A 23,297-nucleotide genomic window follows, 5' to 3' on the forward strand; every position below is an offset into this window, starting at 1 on the left:
AATAAGACTTCCACATTTAAACTTCTCTTCACTGCTTCAAGAAAACATGATTTATTTTATTTTGCAGAAGAGCTGCTCTGAATTTCTTGTGGAAATGACTACAACATAGCAAGCTTTTAACTGAAATTGCCATTTGATTCCAACAGTAAAGAGCAGCTACCTTCACAGCAGGTGTTAATATCAGCAAGAACAAATCAAAGATTGAATACATAACTAAAATGATTATGGCAGAGGGCAAGGATAAAAGGCAGCAGGCCTAACAGCAAATATCCAGTCCTTTGATCAGTCAGGAGTAAAAGTGCCCTTCAGTAAGGATTCCAGAATTCACATTACAAACAGGGCATAGATTCTACCTGCCATGGATCAGGAGACATCCCCACTCTGAGCTCTGCATCACAACTCCAACCCCCAGCACAAATGAATGCATGAATTTTAAAACTTCTTAAAGGCCAAATGTAATAAACAATAGACAAAAAATGCTATTTAAAAAAAACAGATCAGCAGGGTTGGGTTTTTTTGGTGGGGTCCATGTTTTGGGGAGGTTTTGTTGTCTATTTTTAGGTTTAGGGTTTTTTGTTTTTTTTTTTAATTTTTAAACAGCACTGATAGAAGAGTCCAATAGAGCAGCTCAGCCACAAGTCACCTGTGACTCCAGCCAAGTGAACACTGTGTCTGTCACCTTCCCCACTATGACCTGGGGAGATTCCTTCCACCCATAAACCCCCCAAGCTCATTTCTCTGCACTCTGCTGTTGCCCTGTTCTTTTGAGTTCTCCTAAACCTTCTGATGTTTACATTCTTGTAATGAACTTTCTCACAGACTTTATGTAAATAATTAATTGTTTTACATTCTTTTCTAGAAAAGGAAAAATCTGATGAACTGTTAGTTTGTTCAGTGTCATTGGAGAGGTGGCACTTTCACCCTCCAATCCACTGTCACTTTTAAAAATCTGTAAATGTTGGAGTCAGAATTCAACTTCCCTCTTTTTCACCTTGGAAAATCCAGTGTCTGCATCTTTCTATTTTGTGTCCTAGAGTGACACTCTGCCCCTCTGAACCACCACTAAAACCATTTGTGGCTGCTCCTAATCTGCTCCCCTGGCAGCTGTATCCCACGTTCTGCTGAGTTGCTTTAAGCATTAACTATCTCACACACATATTTAACAACTGCCTATAAATACACCTCAGTTACCTCCTCCCCTTGTCAAAATATACCATTTAAATGGAAAAAAAATCAGTACCTCAACAGGTTTTGTTTTGACCTCAGATCCCCACATGACTAAGTACCATGACAGTGCCAGTAAGAACCAATATTCTGATTATATAAAAGCATGACTGTATTGTAAGCAAGCCCTTAAAAGCTGTCTGCTGTCACATCGAGACATAACTGAAAAAAAAGAGAACTTACCTGCTGGCAAGGGAAGTCTTGAAATATCTGTAACAATAAAGAAATACATTTAGAAACAGAAGAAAAAATAGCTCTACAACTGCAGTGACCTCATAATTTTTCTGCAAGGCTATACTTGTTTAATAAAGCACATTATCTGAAGCAATTTGCTGGCTGCTACGAATGCCACATGCAAATCAAAAGCATTTTCCTTGTCTCTTCCTGTTCATTAACAGGATTATGCTCTGCTCACCTGACTGAAGGACAAAGATTATACTGAAGGCAATGAGTGTAATTACAGCAGCAGAATACAGGTCACTACGCACAAATGAAGCGTTACATACAAAATTCACCATCATCCACAGAACTTCAGAGCTCAAAGTGTCTGGGATAGTCTTTGCAAATGAAGAGGACTCTACAGAATGCTTTCTTTATTCCTAAATCTTTAGAGAAGAAGTAGCCAAGCTTGCAAGTGGATAAGCACAGGACATAAGAAATAATATTAAAAGAAAGGACACTGATTTTTGTCACCAAGGCACATTAGACACAGTTGCTGAACATTTTTATAGTAACTGCTACAGCTGTCTTGAGCTGCAAACAATGGCCACTGTCTCAGAATCTAAAGAGAACATACAAAAATTATGCACTAAAAAAATAGACATTATATTAAACTGTAGGTCGTTATAATGTTCCTGCCTGCTTTTCTATTGTCATCTCAGTACACATCATCATGACTGGGACCTGTGGTGCCCATCAGAGTTCAGAACAGAAACTAGAACCCACAAAGAACGAGAAAGAAAGAATTACTCAAGTCTTTAAGGACAAGGACTGGGGACACACATCACAGGGTTGATGAAAACTGAAATAAATACAAGTGGGATGGGGGGGAGGTGAGAAAGGGGAACCAGTAAAATAAATGAGAGGAAAAACTGAACTGAACCTAAGGAAAAGGTCTGCAGCGTTAAGTGGTTAAAGAAAACAGCAATGTTGAATAATAAATCATCACACTGGGTACAAAATCCACATGGAAAGTGAACTTTAACCACAGGTCCAGCAGCCAAAACAGATGCAGAGATTATAGGGGCAGATGGTCACTGCTTTGCTACCTATTAGAAGAAATAATGAAACTTAATAAATTTATTAGCCCTGCTCTCACCAACAGGTTGTTACAATTCATGTCTGTGGCCAGAAAACACGATGAAACTTGAATAACAAAGAGAATTACACCCAAAATTTAAAGGCAGCCGACGAAAAATTTCAAAAATCAATTGTACTACTCTGAGGAGATGATGAAAGAGCAACACAGAAAGCTGAAACGCACTTAAAGCGGGAAATCAAAGGCAAACAGGACACCACAAAAAACCCAGAGAAAATACTGAATGCCCTGGTCTGGTAGAACACAGTATTTAAAAATTGCATTTAAAAGATGCAATCTTTTAAACTGCATCATGCTGTCTGCTTAGGAACAAAACCATCCAAAACCATCTTACACGTAAGATATGCCTTGAGACAGGTGATGCAGCCAAGGAGACACAGGAACTGCAGGAAGGAAAAAACCCAATAGCTCCTGCACAGAATCCAAACCACATATATGGAATGGAGCTTTCATCCATCAGAAAGAGATTTGCAGTGACAATTAATTTGTAAAGTTACATGAAGATAAATGTTGCATCATTTTTTTGTTTGTGTATGTTTAATTGTTTCCATGCTCTTTTTTCATGAAGTTACAGAAAAATTCCTGCTTGCCACTAGGCTATACAGTACAACTGCAGCCACATGAGTAAAGCATTTAAAACTGTGGGTCAGAAAATATCATTTTTGATTTTAATGTTTCTGCAGTGACAAAAACGTATGTTTAAATTCAATTTTTAATTAACAACTATTGAAATATTTAAGTTACTACAAACACTTTAAAGTACATTAAAATATTTTAAATTTTGTGTATTGCGGATGTTTTATCACAGCATTTATTACTTTTGAAGCAGACTCTTTGGATAAATGTGCCTACACAACAGATGTCAGGAAAGAAATGACAAACATAACCCCCAGAAAAATATGTTATTACTGTTATTATATACACACAGGCAGAAAACAACCACTTACATCTCAGAACTTAAAGAGGGAAAAGTTCTGCAGCTAAGACACACACAGAGATTTTGAACTTCAAGAAGACCTGATCATATCCCAGCGTTTGTCCCGAACACCTGAGCCGCTGTTTCCGCTGTCACCTCTCCCTGCCAGCGCTCACACAGATCCTGTTACTGCACCAGGACCTTCCAAATGGGGCACTGACACCATCAGCACTGCTGCTATATTTAAATCAAACACTGTGAAGATTTCTTACTTCCATGTTCCACTGCAAATTACTCCCACAAGTGCATTAACTGAAGAGATGCTGCTCCCCTGGGACAAGTTTACTGAACAGCTTCCTGCAACTGCACCTTCTTCTATTACAGTGTAGTGCAAGAGACTGTTTTCTACCATTAATTGACATACATTAGATCTAAAAACAAGCTGGACAGAAGAAATTGAAGCGTGAAGGTTGTATCAGTATACTCAAAAGTGCATATGTGCACTTAGCAGGTTACTTGTATGGTATTACTCTATTATTTCCATTAAGCACAAGCTGATGTATTTTAATTTTAGCAAACACAAGCCACTACAGAAATGTCAGTTCATAAATGAAATAAGTATTTCACAATTCCAAAGATAACAGTAACAATTCTACTCCTTTGTGTATCCAGATATCACAACAATAAGTGAAATGCCCATTACCTTCAAGTTGTTCCTATAAGTGTGGAGTCACTTTAGGAATTTTCTCATCATTGAGTTTGCTCCATCTCTGCAGCTCACTCTGTATTTTCTGGATTGAAACCTCTTAGCTTTATTCATAAATATGGTTTTTCATTTAACATCTAACACTGAAAAAAGATGAGTGGATTCTGCCCACACTTTACTAACTTCCTTCACAGAGAGGTAAACTGAGAGTACACACTCAGGTAGCCACTCATTTTGGGTTGCATTTACAAACTTGCCTCCCCTGCTGTGTAAAACTTCCCCCTTTCTGAAGCACATTACAGCATTTCATTCTCTAGAGAGGAGAAATACAACCAGTGCTGAGATATGAAGAGGAAAAACCCCAAAGTTAGGGTTTTAATGGTTTGGGACTAAAATGAGAGGCTTGAGACCATTTTGGAGAGCTGTTGGGAAGGATTCCCTCACATCGGGGAAGCCTGGACTGACTTTGTTCCTAAAACTCAGTTTCTGAGTGCTTGGAGTGCTGTCACATAAACCACATTTACAGCAGCTGTACAACAGGAACTAATCTTACTTTTTTATCTGCTCCAAAGTAGTTCTTCAAAGTGAAATCTAAAATGAATCATATTTCAAGTGCTGCTGCTCCTACTGATCCTTTCAAGGGATCACTCATGTTTTGCATTTATATTCTTAGGTATCTCCCTGTGCTACTTGGCAGGGAGCAAACTGCCAGTTTGAGCAGGCAGAAAGAAAAATTACTTTCACATTGCATTCTTTATCATACCCAAACTTTTACATACTTTGTAAAGGCTAATCAGTTCTCAAAGAAAACTGATTTTATCCCATGTAGATATTGGGAGGATTGAGCAGATGGCCTCAACAGCTCCTTTCCAAGCAAGGCTTCTGTAACATTGGACACAGATGATTGTAACGGACCAGGAACAAGCTCAAATTACATTAAAGGTGCTACAAAATATGAAAGATCCTCAGTCAAAGAAAATTTGCCAAGTAAACCAGTTATGCACATGAATTCATCAAAGAACAGAAAGGACAGCAATTTAAAGTATGAATACTATTATTGCTTCTATATGCACTGAGATGGTTTGGGATAGTACAGTCCCCAAATAGGCTTTGTGGATCCCAGCACCAATAGTTTTTTCTGATTTATGGATGCCCTGAGGACCAGATCTCTCTAATACAGTATTTTCTTTTATAAAACTGCATTTTATATTGCAGAGTTTCAATGAATGTTTTCTTAAAAATGGAGCTGCAACTTTAAATCTTCCTTCCAAGAGTAACATCTAATCATCAAAAACAGGAATGTTTTGTGAGCTTCCCATTCCTGCCTCAAGGTAAAAAGAGAATATGGCTCAGTGGACAACTCCAGAGGCTCAGACTCTGCCCCATCTGCAGCACTGATCTCTTTCCAGAGCTGCGGTAAGCAGCAGACCACAAGAAATTTAATCCTGTTCTCCTGCAGCAGGAGCTGGCTGACTCCAGCCTAACAGCATTCCCTTGAAATTAATTCAGATATTCAATTCACAAACCAATCTCTCTTTCCAGGGAAAAGTGAAGGCTCGCAGCTCACAAGGAACCACAGACCACAGTCTCCAAGCAGCCAAGCAGCACATGTCACTGGACAACAATCCTTGCAACTAGATGAGGAATATCAAACTCAACATAAAATGCAATTTTCCTATTTAGCCACCAAAATTATTTAGGAACACAGATGCATATTCAGCTTTTCGCCTTTGTGTGGCTGGTCCTGAAGGATGTTGTCTTACAGGATGGATCCAACCACCTGGAAGTCTCTTTTCCTACATTCCCTGGCAGGCTAAAAAGGATGTTCCTCTGGTCTTTAATAAAATTGACATCTCATCATCTGTGTGAAAATATTTTTTTTTTTAAGAGCAAATAAGTAAACACGAAACACAAGTCATTGTTCAAAAAAAGTGCTTTGTAAAATTACATTTGTTGAGAAACTCAAGGATTTATCCATGACCATCTGATCTACTGAACCAAGACCTTGGAGACACAATGAATTCATCCTGACAGCACACCTATTAAGGAAAAGCTATTAAAAAGTTTTACAGTATGATTAAGGATTGTATAAACCACCAGTTGCATTGTTCCATATATGTTTTTTTTTTTCCTCTTCATCATTAAAAGTGCATCTCATTTGTAACCTACATCTAACCTACTTCTAATTTAGCCATCTGCAGGACTGAATGCTAAAAACCTTTTATTATATCATCTCACATTAAGGCAATCTTTAGGGCAATTTTCAATGCAACTCAATAAAATCTTTTCATTTACTAGCTATGTAGAATGAGAGACAGAAGTGCCTCACTGTAAAGGACCATTTCCCCTAAACATTTTATTATTCTTACAAGTCTTTAAATGCTCCAACTGTTTTGGCTTTCAGTAGCAGCCCCGATTTGCAAACACCAATACCTGACACAGTATTCAAATGTCAATCGTAACAGCACCAAAACCACCATTTGCTTACTCAGATTAGAGGTTTTTGCCCCTATTGACATATTTATTACATTTGCCTTAGGCACAGCAGCAGCTGAATATCCAGCTTAGCTGCAAATCTTCATCTGTTACCCTGGGGAGAGATGGAGGGGGCACAGTTATAGGACAGACACTTCCACCCACTAAACCTGGCAGCAGTTCTTTTGTGCTTTAGCCAGATCAGAAGAAATTCAGCATACAAAAGCACACATCTTGTTTTTACAGCCCTACTTCACAGGAGATCCACGTTGCACTGGAGTCCCTTATTATCTTGGTTTAAATCTTAGCTTCAGCTGTGAGTACCAGCAGTAATGATTTAATGCTCTCATTTCTCTCTGCTGAAAAGGTTAACGAGCAAGCAGCCGACAATGAACCGCTGTGACACCCTGCAACGTGCACAGCCTGTGCTGTGCTTTTGAGAAGTTCTCTTTAACCACTCACTAGTTCTAAGGCAAGCTGCTGCCTCTGAAACACAAAAGCCACACAAAATTTAGCAAGGAAAAATGAGAGAACCAACTGAAATACTGCACAGAACATTAAGGGTTTTTTTCAAATTAAGTGTTTGGTTGATAAACAGGTACAAGGACATCTATGGTGTGATGATCACCACATTTGACACACCTCAAGTGCCTTTAAATATGCAAAAGCTTTGTGGTATTACATCAGTACAAGCATCAGCTGATTCATCCCATACCTTGGCAACACCTTCAGTTCCTATCTACTTCCATAATTTCTCAATTTGTTGTCAGTTTACTGTCACATTCCTCTCACTACCCCACTCTTCTGTATGCACCTGCTTTTCTCTTCCTATTGGAAAACAAAATCAGTATTGAGTCTCGTTAGCTTACAGCATCTACACCAAAAAAATCATTAAACAGTTTCAAATCTCCATTTCCCCTCTCCTACTGATACTCCTCCAAAATCACTCTGCTTATGCTTCTTAAATACCAGTTTTTGAAATTGAAGAAATACAAACTTTGATTAAGACCATCAGAATAATCCACCTGTGTTTTCCTCCATCTCAGCTGAACTCTATATGCACCTTGACACTACAAATTCATTTACACCACATCACTGAGCATGACCACCAAGTTATCTATGCAGCCACCAGGAGCCAAATTTTCAGCCAGGCACACTGAACAGTGGGATATTAAATGAAAAGGTTCTGGTGGAAGTTACATTTAAGGAGATTAAGAAGAGCAAGAGAAATCACTCAGTCATTACTCAGGGCAGGTGGGATCAATCTCATTACATACTGAGTTACAGAACATGCAGTATCTAAGCAACTCAGATAAAGAATTTAGTCTCAGTTATCTACACAAGTACTATATGCACCTTTTGCCTATGGGGAAGAGACATTTGGATAGAGAAGAGGATAGAGCAGTTCCCCAATAATTGGTTTTATTCAGCATCACAAAATGGGTAAGTGAACTCTGCAAGTCTGCAGTCCAAGATCTTAGGGATCAGCAAAAGTCGTATCAATGGAGGCAAAAAACCAACAAGGATCTCAAAAAATTAAGCAAGTTGCTAAGACAGCAGCTGCACTTCAACACAGGGCTGTGATGTAATGCATCTGGGGAAAAAATTCTGAGCAATACCTCCTTAACCAAGTAACACTTGCACTTTCTCCAGTTCCAACTGCGGGAGGAAGGCTGAGTCACTGTTTTCTCTGAAATCATCAGCTCAAACTGGAGTAGCTGGCCAAAGGCAATAAAACATTGTGTCTCATTAGGAAGGGTATTGAAAACATGGCATTTAAACGTATTACTGTGCAAAACAAAAAAGCATCAACGTGTTGTGTCCAGTTCAGGTCTCTGCACCAGAAGGAGGCAGAGATGTCTAGAGCTGGGCAGCTGAAGTGATTGAGGGATGGAGCAGCTGCCAAGGAAGGCCAAATTACCAAATCTGGGCCCCCCTCAGCAGGGAGGACATGAGGCTCAGGGTGAACATAATCACAGAACAAGTGGAGGGGATGGGGGAAGAAGAGAGGAAAAAAATAGAAAAACAAAAAGCAAATCAATGCAGCACCACAATTCAACAAATCCTGCCAGTCTGAGCATTAGGGAGCATTTGAGGAAATTACTGGAGATTAGGTTCAAACCAGTAAGAGTGCCTTCTCTACAGCTAGCACTGACTTCCCTGCAATTCCTGCAAGAGAAAAGCATGGAGAGAGGTGCCATCAGCCACTGGGCCAGGCATAGAGACTCTATGTAAATGACATTTCCTGCTGCCACGGTGGGCCAGGGCTGGGCTCGGCAGTCTTTGGTCCCATTTAGCAGTGTCTCCTGTATCAGCAACACTGCGGCCAGTGACTGCCCCCCTGTGCTGGGCACTGGGGAGGCCACACCTCAAATCCTGTACTCAGATTTGGGCCTCTCGTCACAAGACAGACATTGAGGGGCCGGAGCATGTCCAGAGAATGGAACAGAGCTGGGGAAGGGGCTGGAGCACAAGTCTGATGAGGAGCAGCTGAGGGAACTGTGGGGCTCGGCCTGGAGAAAAGAAGGCTCAGGAGGAATCTTCTCTCTACAACTCCCTGACAGAAGGTGGGAGGCAGGTGGGGGTCAGTCTCTCTCCCAGTAACAAACAATAGGACAAGGGGAAATGGCCTCAAGTTGTGTCAGGGGAGGTTTAGCCTGGTTAGGAAAAACTCTTTCACAAAAATGGCAGTCAAACACTGGAAGAGGCTGCTGGGGACATGGTTGAGTGGTGACCTTGGCGCTGCTGGGTTAACAGCTAGAACTACCAATTTTAGAGGTCTTTTCACACTAAAATGATTTTGTGATTCTCATGGTCTTAAACTCCCTGTCATGGCTGTGAAGTCACGAGCTTAAACATCACCTGTAAGAACACCTATTCGGTCAAAACTACTGTTCTAAGAATGTCAGCCACATTACAGGAATATTCTTGTCATTTTACAGTTTATCACAAAAGAAGTGTATTTAAACAAGCCCAGGAAACTTTAAAAGCATTTAAGATGTTTAAGGAGGGACATGTGTGTGCTGGCAGTAGTTCAGATCTATCAGGAATATCTCCAGCACTGTGATCTGTGATCACATAATCCTGATGGAAATATTGTGACATTTTATGAACATACCAAGTCAGGCCCTCAGGCAGGCTTAGGGTAAGCTGTAGACATGTATTCTATACGTGTGCAGCTACCCCCCATTTGTACTACAGAGCACTCGTTCTTCCAAGTGATAGCTTTAGTGGATGTTTTTCTTTCAAGAAACATTGTCTTGACATTGCTTGCTATGATTGAAGCTCCCTTGTCATTTTCCGTGAAGGACTTGTGACACACAATGTGCCACCACAAGTCACCCACGTCTTCAAAAGGTGACAGGATTGTGTAGTTTCTGCACTGAAATACAAATTAGCTCTACATGTCAGTGAAGGCTGGTTTGTGCTTTGGTATGACAGGAACTTAGCACAGAGCAGGAAGGTGTTCCAGAATGTAAAATAAATGTGTTTCCAGGTACAGAAATGAGCTGTGCCAAGGGCACAACCAGAAGGGGAAGGAATGAAGAGGAATTACTTCAGGCAAAATATTCAAAAGCTCAAAACAGAGCTGCACATCCCAGACCACAATGTAAGAGAAAACTATTTTCTTGAGTGTTTTTTTAGAGGGGGTCAAGTGGGAGTTTTGTTTTGGTTTTAAAATGGTAACTAGTTAGAAGAATTTAGAGTAACAGATTAATGATGTACCAAAAAAAGCCACCCAGAACTTCTTTTTCAGACTATTAGAACAGTATTTTGCAAGTTTTGGGTGGTTTTTTTGTTAAAACACAAATTCTTAGAAAGTTGGGCGAATCACTTCCTTTCATGTTTCACCACTGTAAAATTATGCTGTTTCCATGGTTCTGGCCCACACATGGATTCCATTGTTACAGCAGTTTTTCAGGAGCTGGAATTAAAGTTTTACATTTTTTTTATTTGAAGGTACAGATGGGTGAAAGAAGGTTGAAAATAATTGATGCCAGCACAGAGTGGGGAGAAAATATTTAAGAGTTTTCCAGTAAAGAACACACATGAAGTGGTTTGTCAGAAGTTTAACAGAAGATTATCACCTTTGCACACACATTGTTATTAACTAAAAAAAACCCCACCCCAAAGCAACAACAACAACAACAACAACAAAAACACCAAAAAACAACCCAAAAAAAAACCAAAAAAAAAAAACCAAAAAAACCACACACACACAAAAAAACCCAAAACAAAACAAAACAAAAAAATTATAAAAAAAAAAGGCTGGGGAGGGTCTTAACACTTCTCTCCATGAAAAGACAGACATAGTGCCTAAGAAATAACATGGTTTATTGCTCACAATGGGATTACTCCCAAGTGTTCACAGCGAGTTTGACAGCAGCTACACAAGTTTTGCTCTGTACATAAACCTGCCTCAAGAAAGAAGATGAAATTTATTTGTAATGAGAATATTGGGGTTTTCTTAGCCCAACTGTGACACCCTGGATAGAGAAAGAATTTGCTTCAGCTGGAGCTTGTTCTCAAAGTGAAGCACAACATCCCTTCACAACAAATGGGCATTTACAGCCAGGGCTACAGAGGCTGAAATCAGTTCTGCAGTGAAAACATGACAATTCTGGATCTTAACCATATAAGAAATAAGAGAACTAAGGACATTCACTGTGATAGAAAAAGTCCAGTAAATTCACCACTGTATGCATGGGAACAACTTCTTTAATGTCATCTGGGTGCTTCCACAAATCTTACCAGATTACACCCAAATCCTCCCAGATTATGCCACTTCCAACTACCATGGTATTTGCAAACACAACATGCTGCCAAGTGTCATTCTGCTGGAGCAGGTTTCATTAAAAAGTAAAAAAAAGATTTCCAAAACCTTTGGATTAAAAAGGAACATTGACTCAAGAAGCATCTAGGTCAAGTAAATTAATTTGTCAAACACCAGAGCAGACACAAGGCAATGAGAATTAGCAAGGAGATAAAACCAAATGTTTATTCTGTCATTTCACAAGAATAAACAGTTTTTCGTAAGTCAAAAAGACAGAGAGTCTGCCTCAGAGAGTAAACAGGAGTTAAGGGGCAACAAGACAACAAATCAGGAAAGAGCAGAAAAGACATTACAGAGCAATGTATTATGTATTCATCTAAACTGGCAAAGCTCTCTTTTCTTAATATGCTGCATGTTAGAAGTAGTTGTGTTAGGCTGGTTCCCTTCTCAGACTACAACACTGATGCACCAGCAGGAATAGAGAAAAAACTTTTCCCTAGCTTCTCCTTCGCTTTCTCTGTCCCCTTTTATAAAGTTTTCCAGATGGAAAATAGACAGAGAATGACCTAAGCAAAAAAAGATGAAAAGTCAGGCAGGGAGGAACCATGGGCAGAATTAAAAAAAAAAAAAAAAAAAACACACATACATCAGGACAAAGAAACCCAAAGAGATGACTGACAACACTAAATTATGAAGGTGAAGAGGGGGTAGTGGGAGAACAAGAGTGCAGACAGAAGAACTGCAGCACACAACATGAGAAAGGCTTTCTTCTCCTAATCGGTTCTGTCGTGTCGCCGTCGGAGAGCGGCTCAAAGTCAGCGGCGCTGGTGTAGCAGGAAACCCCAAACACGTTCTCTGCAAGAACCTGATCAAACAGGGACCCAGTTGGTCTGACAGCACACAGCACACGTGCAGCTCCCATCTCCCGTTGGCTGCACCTTCCCAGCTCGGCCATTACTCATCTGGGCAAAGGCAACAAGGCAAAGAGTTTGTTTCCAATTCGGCACCACGCGAAGTCAAGTGTGTATGATTAATGGATTCTCATTTCCACAAACCCACTGAAAAATTTCAGCTTGGCATCATTAAGATTCTATCAGCCCTGAATTGCAATTTAAGATAGCATTTTTTGCCTTAATCTACTGCTCTATTTAATCCATTTAATGCACAGTAAAAACTTAATTTGACAAAATTGAAAGCATTATTTCTCCCTGCCTCTGGCATGAAACAGATTAAGACCACCAGAAATACTTGCAGAAAGATTTAAGATTCATTACATATTGGGTGGCAGATAAATATTAGATATGCTGTAAACTCTACGTTTAAAGCTGTGGATTTTAGTTAATGCTGCAATTACCCCCCAGCACTAACCCGAGTCACGCTTCCTACACAAGGCATGACTGTGATTTTTGAAGTCAGATCTCCTAAAATACTTATTTGTACAATGCTGACAAACTCCACAGACAGTAGGGGCAGAAGGAACAAGCACAGCAAAGACAACTACTTCTGTGTAGGCTTCTGGCCAAACCCAGGCTGGATAAAGGCACAGGTTAGAACAGAACATGTTCTAGGCAGGATGAAATAACAAGCAGCATACACCTCTACCCAAAATTCAATTTCGTCTAGTTAGATATCCACAGGAGATGAAAAGATAGTGACAGAAAGCTGCCACATAAATATGTTTGGAGGTCTCTACAGACAGTCTGAAGCTTCAAGATAACTCAAGTTACAGGAGACACATCCACAGTTCAGTCCCAGAGCTGCACATACCAAAATGGTCCCAGGTTGGAGCTGATTCTCCAAGAAACAGCTGCTCTCATCCCATGGCGAGGGCTACAGCACCATGGCACAACTTGTACTGTGAACAGAACACTTCTGCCTTTAGGGCTGTCAAAGCAATTTTCCTCATAAATAACTAACAAGCCAATTTTACGGGCAGTGGCGGGGAGAGGAATCCTGCCGGCGTGCTGCTCACAAAGCACACTCATTACTTTCTTAGCTAAGAACCACTAAGTCCTTTAGAAACTCTGACTTGCCTTGTAAGTATTTAAGTAGAGTATTACAAGTTTATTTGAAATGGATTTTAAAGCTATGATTTTGCGCCTAGACATAACTTCTTAGAAAAGAATAATCAAATACAAAATGCATCTACTGTTAAAACAGTCTGAAATGTATTACTCCTGCTGGTGTTAAGAAATGTTGCTTCACTTGAATATTTCAGTAACACCTTTTTCCATTTATGTCAAGGGATTACGTAGTGTATACACTTGTACAATTACATCTTACTTCAACTTGTTTTCTTCATATATAAAACGTAATACTAATGGTGAATACCTACCCTGCTGATGTGTAACAATTCCTTATCAGCAAAACAAGCTAGCTGGAGCATAAAAGAAATCATGATGCAGTCCTTTAAGAATAAACAGAAAAGTGCCACAAATATCCTAATTATATAAGGGTATTTGGTACAGTCCTGTGTAGGCTGGACTCAGTGAACAAGTATTTTGTGCACAAAGATAAGAATTCAAGACTACAAAGAAGTGTACAGTATAAATGTGGCTTTTGTCTCAGCAATGAGTGCTGGGAGGCAGGAAAACGTAAATCTTTTGTACCACAATATGATACATAAGAAAGGAGAGCAAGAGTACTAAAGCCTAAACCAAGAAAAACATTGTTAAGCTTTTGAAATTCTTCACTGATACTGCAGTTTATTCCTTGCCCCACCATTTCACAAGAATGAAAATACATCAGCTCACCTCTTTTGTTATTTCAAACCAGGATTCTGAGACTTATTCTCTAAAAGGCTTTTCCATTTCTGATCATTTATTAGGCATGAAAACAGGGAAGATGAGCAAAAAGAAACCTATCCAGCTTTCTCTGCTTCTGATCCAACTTGGACAGAGTCAAATGCCACTGAATCACACCACAGTGAGAACAAAGAACTGAACTTGGTCACAATGATGATCCAGAGCAGACCTGACAGTTGTTTCATGCACTTCTAACCTCAGTAACAGGAAGAAGGTGAACACTTTCTTTAATTACTCTATAATCTAGTTTTCAATTTATCATGTATGAAGTGTCAGGTACCCCAGCACATTAAGTTATTTAGCATACATAGTAACTGTATCTTCTGCCTCACATAGTACAGAATACATATGCAGTGATTATTAAAAATTTTAAATTACAATATTGAAAAAACATTCAGTTCATCAAGGTCTCCAGTTCCCCAGTCTTCCCTCTCCAAATAGCTCCTGAATGTATTGTACGATTCACCCAGTGAGTTCAAGCTTGAGGCACAAATGAGAAACAAAATGGTCCAAATTAAAAACCTTATCCAAATTTCCAGTAATTATTAAAGAGACTCATTTTCAATCCTTTCAAGATCTAATCAGGTTCAGAATGGACGTGAACCTAAATTTGCTTGAATACATTTAAATAATTCTGGCACAAAATCAGGCAGGTACTGCACAAGGATGCCTGTATTTCTGGAACTTCTGAACACATCTTTTTCACTGATATGAAGAAAGAGATCAAATTAGAGAACTGCAGTGTGTCCTTATGCCAGTGTCAGCTCTGGTACAGTTAATATTTATTTCCTCACCTTGCAAAATAAGCATTTGTGACAGTACAAAGGAATTTCAGGCTGCATATGCAAACAACTTGTCACAGAATTGAAGCTGAATTAACTTCTACTTGTATTTGTCTGCTGCAGCCCCACAGAAGAAGAAATGCTTAAGTTCTTAGTAACAGGACACTGAAAGCTCAGAGTAAACCACAGGAAGCTCAAAGGACCAGAAAGAATTATTTTCACCAAAGTGACAGGGATGTTAACTCTGCTGCCACATCAATGCAACGTAACTAAATCCATTTATCTCCCTTTTTCCCAATTCCTGAATCAGAGTAACAAAAGTCATGAGGCCCTAAGGAAACCTATGAAGTGTGTCTCCATAGCCAAGAGAAAAACCACAGAAATCCTCTAGAAGAATTTGGGGTAAACTGGGCAACTCTGACCTCTGAACTCCTCAGGCCCCTGGAGTAGATCTGGCTGGATTAGATCTGTCAGATGCCTAAAGCATTCCCCAGGAACCCAGCAAGGCTGGAATCACAGTGGTTTGGGCTGGAAGGGACCTTTAAAGCTCACCTATATTCCAACCTGTCCACCACAGGCAGGGACACCTTCCCCTAGACCAGGTTGCTCCAAGCCCCATCCAACCTGGCCCTGAAAACTTCCAGGGATGGGGCAGCCACAGCTTCTCTGAGCAACCTCTGCCAGTGCCTCATCACCAACACAATTTTATTTTCTTAAAATATTAAGAAACACCAAACTTAAATTTGAGAAACTTTTCTGAGTAGATTAAGAAAGCATTATTTACCACACACCCTTATATTCAACACCATATTCAGAACACCCCTGAGCAAGGAGAAGGCACCACCAGCATCACTGTGGCCCCTTTATCCAAAGCCAGCACAGCTCTGAAATTCACCTGCCCCCCCCCCCCCCCCCCCTTCACAATGCTCTGGATAGTTCAATGTTCCAAATGTCCCAGGTTTGGGGGACCTCCAAGGGGAAATCACAGAATCATCTAGGCTGGAAAAGACCTCTGCAACTGATGATTTCAGAGGTCTTTTCCAACCTAAATGATTCCATGATCCCAGGTGTGAATGCTGCTGTTGGCAGCCTGAAATCAGCAGCTCTGTTCAGCTGTGGTTTGAAGCTTCTGCCTCTTGAAGTTTGGTAGGAACCAGTTCGTGGCCAAAAAATATATGGGGGAGAGGATAACAGAGAGATGGCAAGCAGCACAAGCCTGATTATTTAGGAAACTGAGGTAACAGCAGACATTAATATTGTCATTAATAACACAACCACAGAGAGATGTCAGGGGTGATGACTGGCAGCAGTTCTCTCCTGTCCAAGGGAGTTTCTGTGCTAGGAGGAAGGGCATCATCTGGTCCAAACTACCTGGGACAGAGCACAGACACTAAAAGGCTTAACCCAGTGATGTATGACTACAATGTACCAGCTAACTACCATTCAGTTCACCTCACAAAAAGCAAAACCAAAAAGGATTTCGGCTATTTCTCACACAGACTTTTCTAATGAAGGCATTGCCACATCTGTCTGTAGACATTAGATAATATCAACAGGTTGGTAATTACCTACAGCTCTAAAATTTAAAGCCTACAAATTAATTAGACACTGTTCCAAAAGTCAAGAAGTGCAGCTTTGAGGTTGGGCAGTGACTTTGCCATGATTCAACTCAAAAGCTCTTGCCAAAGTACTTGAAGGCAAAGACTGCTCAGTTTCACCTTCCTGAAGTGTCCCACATCCAGAATGTCTATTTCTGAAAAGTCTGGGTTTTGTAGAATTTAATACTAATATAATAAAATTCCAACCACTCCGTATCTTCCTCAAAGTACATAAATACCAAGATATACTGAGAAAAAAAGGACTGACTTTCTTCTTCCAGGACTTAAAGTTCCAGAGGATTTGACTCCCCATCATCTCCTTGGCCTCTACTCCAAACCCTAAAACTACAGTTATTCAAAATGCAAATATGTTGGGTTTTGCAGCAGGATAAGGAAATACAGACTTTTTTCCACACAACAGTTTCAATGATGCTGCCTTTCATACAGATCATGAATGGATACATTTGTCTCCTTATAAACTGCTGGTGGATGGAGCTGCATCTATTGTCCTCAGGCCAACCCTAACATTATTAAGAACCAAATGAACACAAATCCAAACATTTTTAAGTAGCATAAAATATTAAAAACAACTCGTATGGTCTCAGACAGCAACCACAAAAATTTATTTTTAGAGACAAAATCCTCTCATTCAAGAGAAACATGACAGATGATGAAATTCATTTAATTCGTCTGTATTAAGTTGTGAGACTAAGGGGGCAGAAACCTATTTGGGGAACACTCCTGGGCTGGATTTGCAGCCCTGATTAATGCCTAAATACTGATATTTGTGAGTGAAAGCTCCAGAAAAATCTAGGTCTTTTGGGGTCTTTGGGAAACATGAGAGGGACAACGTCAATGATAAGAGTACAGAATTTTCAAAGATTTTACATGCAATTACAACTACCTTTGCATTAGAAAACTTGCCAGCAGTAGCCAGTCTCTTACTTTGTTCTATCCTTATTTTTCTTTCACACTTACAGGCATTTCGAAGAGCAAATTGCACAAAAAACCTAGTTAATATTAATTTTGTGAAACTGGTTAAATACAGAACCATGTGTGTAGAACATACAGTAATTTATAATTCAGATGCCTTGGTCTCAGAACCTCCATGTGTTAGTTTGGAGTGGGAGATCAATTAACAACAACTCATAAGTGTTGAAGCTCAAAAGCCAGCAATGCAAAAATCAATATTTAATTTGCAGTCTGTGTAGGAATTAAAAATGTATCTGAAGCTATGTACAAAGTATATATTATCAACCACAAAACGAAATAAATTCTAACATGCATTACACCAACAGCCTCAGCAATCAGAGATGAATATGTCCAAGTAATTTCTATTAATGTCTCCTGAATTTAACAAAAATTTGTGAATAACCAGCCCATTTAAGTTACAAATGGTTCCTGTGTATCATTATTTGCATCATCCAAGACTGTATTTTTCTGCCTCCTTCTCTTTCTACCAAAAGGAATATCGTAGTACTGGAGAGGTTTTCTTCTCCTTGGGCTGTTCACATCCCTGACTCCATCCCTCTGTCAAATTTCTGCATTCTTCAGAAATCTGAAATCCAGTGGGCAGATCAAAACATGTCCTTGCTTCAAAACACATTTTAGGCAATGTTAATGATATGAGAGAACTGAAATAAGAAAATGCAAAGGATTTCCTGAACAGACTGTGTGACATCAGTTAGCCCTCAGATCAACTACACAGAAAAACATGGATGCCTTCAAACATGAAAACCAGGATTAACTGGTTTTTGGGCCAATGTGAAGAAATTCTACATTGCTGCCACTTAACAGACCTGAGAAAAATAATAACTCTGCCACTCCAAAGCCTGTTACTCAGTTTCTGTAATCTTCTAGAATTAACTAGAAAAATTTTAGCCCTGAGACCAAACATAGTGTCCTTCCTACAAACTGCTTTTCAAATGTCCACAGGTTCAGTCATTTATCTTGAAAAATAATTTCAAAAAAAAGGAGGAAAAAATAGGTACATACTAAAGCAACAAATTTAAACTCCATCTAACTCAAAATAACACATAAATTGGGGTTTTTTTCCTGACAAAAATATTTCACAGTTCAGATGCAAACTGAGGAATTAAATGTTTTCTTTAAAAATATAAACCAGGTAAGGAATTTGAATGAAGTGACTTTGTAGAACCATCCAGTTGAGTGCAACACTCCTTCCCCACCTCGGTGTTTCCACACCTTGCCCACTAAAAATCAGGAAATGCAGAACTTACATCAGAAAAGCATTAGATGCCAACAAAAAATTAACTCTGTATTAACATTTCAGCTACTTTTTCAATGCGGTGCTACCCTGAACGTAACAATCACAAATTTTCTTTGATCCTTTAGTGGGAGTTTTAGTCAGAAAAGCTAAACTGGCATCTTCTGACCTCTATTTCTCACACTCCTGGTGCACAGATAATGCAGGGATGGCAGCAGCATTCTCTGGACATATGGATATATGAATACAGAATATTAAGCAATGTGAATTACTGCTTCCCTTATGTCCTTCTTTCTCCTTTATAGGGAGAGAGGTGCATTAGGTTATGTCTTCAAAGCTAAGTGTTTATTATCAAAAGTAACACCAAAACCACTAATTCCTTATATTAATATCAAGATTCAATGATTTTTATGTCACTCTAACTCTGGATTTATTGTGGAGTTCTTACTTAACCCTTCCCTTCAAAAAGCTGAAGAGTAGCTGGTGGAAGTTTCACACCACATATGTTTATACACACACACCCCCAAAGAGAATCTTCCAGGTAGCTTTGGCCTGGCTTCTCTTCAGACCTTATCAAGGGGAACACTCTGAACTGAAGCCCAGATTTCACCATCAACACCAAATGTTCTATTCTTCACTGAATACTTACATGACTACAAGATCTCCTGGAGAAAGTGGGCCTTGAATTAAAAACAAAGTCACCAAAACAAAAGTTCCAAAAGGATATAGAAGTTGCTGTTCATTTACCACCTTCATTTAGGGTCACTCCTGTTTAGGATTTAGCAAAGAGTAGAAGCACAAAGCTCAAATTGGATTCAAATACATGCTATGCCTAGGAAATGTTTTTTAAAGGTATCAAAGAAGGATTCATACAGAGCCCCTAACACCACACTAAAAGGAGGTGCAAATTAACATCCTGCTTGCTTGGGATTTTTTCCAAACCAAAAATAATTATGCAGAGGCTTCTAAGGTAAATTATTCACCATATTAAGAGTCCAATGCAAATTTATATGGAGAGGGATTTATAAGAGTCAGCATCAGTCACATTAAAGGCATATGATTACAGCCTGAATTGTTCTGTTCAAAATAACTAAAAATAACTATGATACAATACAGTTTAAACTACCAGGAATATTACTACTAGCAAAAAAAAAAAAACTTTCAGAAATGGAAGGAAGTATAACAGTCATGTATTTTTACTATTAGAAAAAGCCTACCACTCCTTTTGGATATTACTCTTAACAGAGATCATTTAGAATAAAGGAATGGGCTGAAAGAAGAACTCCATGATTACAGCTGTCCCAATTCCTTTGGACTTTAAAACTCCCTACAATTCTGCCAAGCTTTTACCATCCTCTCCTAAAAGTTCAGCTGAGTAGACTGATCCTGAAAGAGGGAAATGACAACACAGCCACCTGCTTACAATACATACAAAAATAACCTGGAATGCCAAACTTGGAGTCCTGTTGACAACTGTGACTTTTTGTGTGCCCTTTTGCTCTGCACAATCTAAACCCTAAAATAAGAAATGACCTTTTTTTTTAATGGGAAACCTGGTTAACAATTTTAAGACTGCACCTTCCACAACACAGCAGGGAGTGGACTGCTAACAATAAACCTTCCACTTGTTGTTAAAGGGCAGCATTTCAGTGGCACCTGGAACAGCTATTAGCTCCTGCCAGGTGATCAAGGCTCCCTCTTGGTACAGAAGATTTCATCTCCTTTAATGCATTTATTTTCAGGTGCAGTTACAGACTCTTATTGCCTCTTTGTGTAGTCTTCATCCTCCTTACTAAAAAAATGCTGCCCAAGTTGCATTTGTCTGGACTCTTGACAGGAAATTCAAGTTGTCTGCTTTATTTCTTGCTTGGAAAAGAGAGTACTGATATACAGCAACTGGTCAGAAACAAATAAAATAAATCATATCACTTCTCATAGTCACCTAGTATATACTCAAGACAGTAGTATGTGTGGGCAGTACACAAAAGCATAAAAAATATGCCACTATTTTTGCTAATTCTTGTTATCGAAAATGGATTTCATGAAACTCAAGTGCATGAAAACACTGCTTTATTTCAAAAACTCAATAGTTGCAAAAGAAATTGGCATCTAAGGAATTGTGATGCATCAGGAAGACTGATGCAACCTCTCAAAGGAACAGAGAATAACCAAACCAAATTATCTACAGGCATCTAGGCACAAAGGGGAGTCAGGCTGATTTAAAAGGTTTTTACACAGGGTGTTTACACATAACTGATGTGTCTCAGAAACACGTGAGAAGGAAAGGAGTCACATCAGAGGCTTCCAACATCATCTCACAATTTCCCACTAGCTTTTAAACTAGGGAAGAAAGAACAACCAAACCTGCATAAACAAAATGAGATTACAAGCAAGACAGTAATACCACAGAAAACAGGGAAGGTTTAGTAAATCAAAAGTGAACAGGGACTGTTGGCTCAGTTAGTCAGGGTTTGGTGCTGATAAAACCAAGGTTGGGGGTTTGATCTCCATATGGGACATTCACTTTAGAGTTGGACTCAATGATCCTTGTGGGTTTCTTCAAACTCAGAATATTTTGTGATTCTATCAAGACTACTGAGATAAAGGGGAAAATAAATAAAAAAAGCAGTATTTTATTAGTACTTGTGAACAGGGTGTGCCAAAAATGAGGGAGACATGTAATGGTTTCACTTTGTACAGTGCTGATAAGAGCTAGGCTAAAACACCAGGCTTGAAATTCCCTGCCTCCCAGGCACTGCTAATTAAAACACGCATCAGGAAGTGCACTTGAGCCCACTTCCCTTCAGAGGAAGTTCCCCATGAATGTCTGCCAGGAAATAACCCAGATCCTTCCCTTGACACAGCACACACAAACCAACCTTGGCAACCCCTGGACTGGCACTTGCTGGTCCTGCTGTCTATCAAGCTGGCCTTTTTTTCCCCCAAATATTTTATGACATGTCAGTACATTTGTATCCCCTAATGCTCCTTCTCTTGTAAGGACACTCATTACAACCTGCCCCACACTACAAGATGCTACATCAGTAGCAAACACTGCCATAAAAGAGAACAGGAAGCCTGGAAACCTTCACTCAGTTTTTAAGGTAAAAATGGAAGTGTTCAAGCCTTGAAAAGATTTGAATCCATCTGGTTTGATTCTTGGTCTTCTTATGTTTCCAGAAAATTATCTTCAGGTTTTCTTCTTACAACACCAAGGTATATTTGGACATGCAAGGTTGACAGGGAGTTGATTCACTAAGTATCTGAAACCTGGACATACTGGAAAGTTAAGAAATCTACCACGTAGCAGCGAGGAGCACATTATCACTGATTAGTTTGCATAAGAATGGTCTTGTTCAGAATATCTTGCTGCTTTTACAAACTTTCCTAGGCCAGTATTAAACATTTTTGTGCATTTCCTACACTAAACAACAGCCAGAGCAGACCTTAACCCATTAAATGAAGACAAAGGACCAAAGGCAAATTATACATTACCACTGAGTAAGCTAAGTGTTCTCAAAGAGGCAGAGCTACAAACTTTACCTCAAATAACAACTAGAATACCATTTCTGCCATTTAAACAGCCTGGAAGGGAGCAGCAGCAGCACTGCATGGCTATCCCTGGCATCATCAGAATGTGCTGCTCCAGGCACATCCAAGCTGCATTACAAAGCAGTACTATTTACAGAGTCAGACTGTTTTCTGCTTGATGTTTCCCTATTCACATTTACAAGAGGGCTAACAACCAAAACAAATATTTTGTTTGGGATACAGAAGACCATTGGCACCTCCAGAGGGGAAACTGAAGCTCTGCTTTATTCTATCTCACAACATATTCCAAGATAATCCAGACAGGTTGAAGTTTTATTGAACTCCATGGAGGGATGAGACAATGCAGGACAATACCCCAAACACTGAAATTTATTTCCCCAAGCCCACTTAGTCCCCAGTAAGAGACAACAATTGCTCTGGGACAGAACGAGGAGTATCAGCTATGCCAAGCAAAGGCCAGGACAGGGCTCAGAAAGGCATCAAGGGTGGTTTGTATTCCTTACATCCAAGCTCACTGCTTTGAAAAGCCTGGTGGTGCCTGTCAGCACAGACAGAGCACAGAGCCCTTGGAAGGGCCCAGCCTGGGAGAAGAGGATGTTCTGTACTGAACACACACACACACGTGCAAGCCCAGCCTCCCTGGAAGAAGCTGAAGTTTATCCTAACCTTGGTGGCAAAGTAAATCTTTCTGCAACGACCCAGAAGTCCAGAATAACAGATCAGTCAGGAAGCCCAGCAAAATTCCACTTCCAGAAGCCAGGAGGAGCTATAAGCATGTAGGTCTTCCTGGCAAGGAGCAACATCCATTAATTATCTTTACACTTGAGAACAGAATGGTTGTTCTTTACACCTTGAAGTGCCAACTGAAATCTTTTGAAACAAATTTTATGTCAAGAGAAAGGCCCCGAATGTATTAAAACA

The 23,297-nt window shown here is 39.6% G+C and overlaps 1 protein-coding gene across 3 annotated transcripts in view; it reads right to left on the reverse strand.

Moving 5' to 3' along the window:
* The window catches only part of PTK2 (protein tyrosine kinase 2), a 190,131-nt gene that overhangs the window by 148,279 nt on the left and 18,555 nt on the right, over positions 1-23,297 (reverse strand). For 2 of the 3 annotated variants that reach the window (XM_041420829.1, XM_041420830.1), the window contains exon 3: positions 1,408-1,434. The exons of the other annotated variant lie outside the window; for it this stretch is intronic. The gene's annotated coding sequence lies outside the window, so the exon portion shown is untranslated. The remainder of the gene's footprint in view (positions 1-1,407; positions 1,435-23,297) is intronic. 3 annotated transcript variants of the gene reach the window in all.

The sequence above is a fragment of the Onychostruthus taczanowskii genome, unplaced genomic scaffold (assembly GCF_017590055.1).
Source record: "Onychostruthus taczanowskii isolate IOZ18803 unplaced genomic scaffold, ASM1759005v1 scaffold66, whole genome shotgun sequence".
NCBI lineage: Eukaryota > Metazoa > Chordata > Aves > Passeriformes > Passeridae > Onychostruthus > Onychostruthus taczanowskii.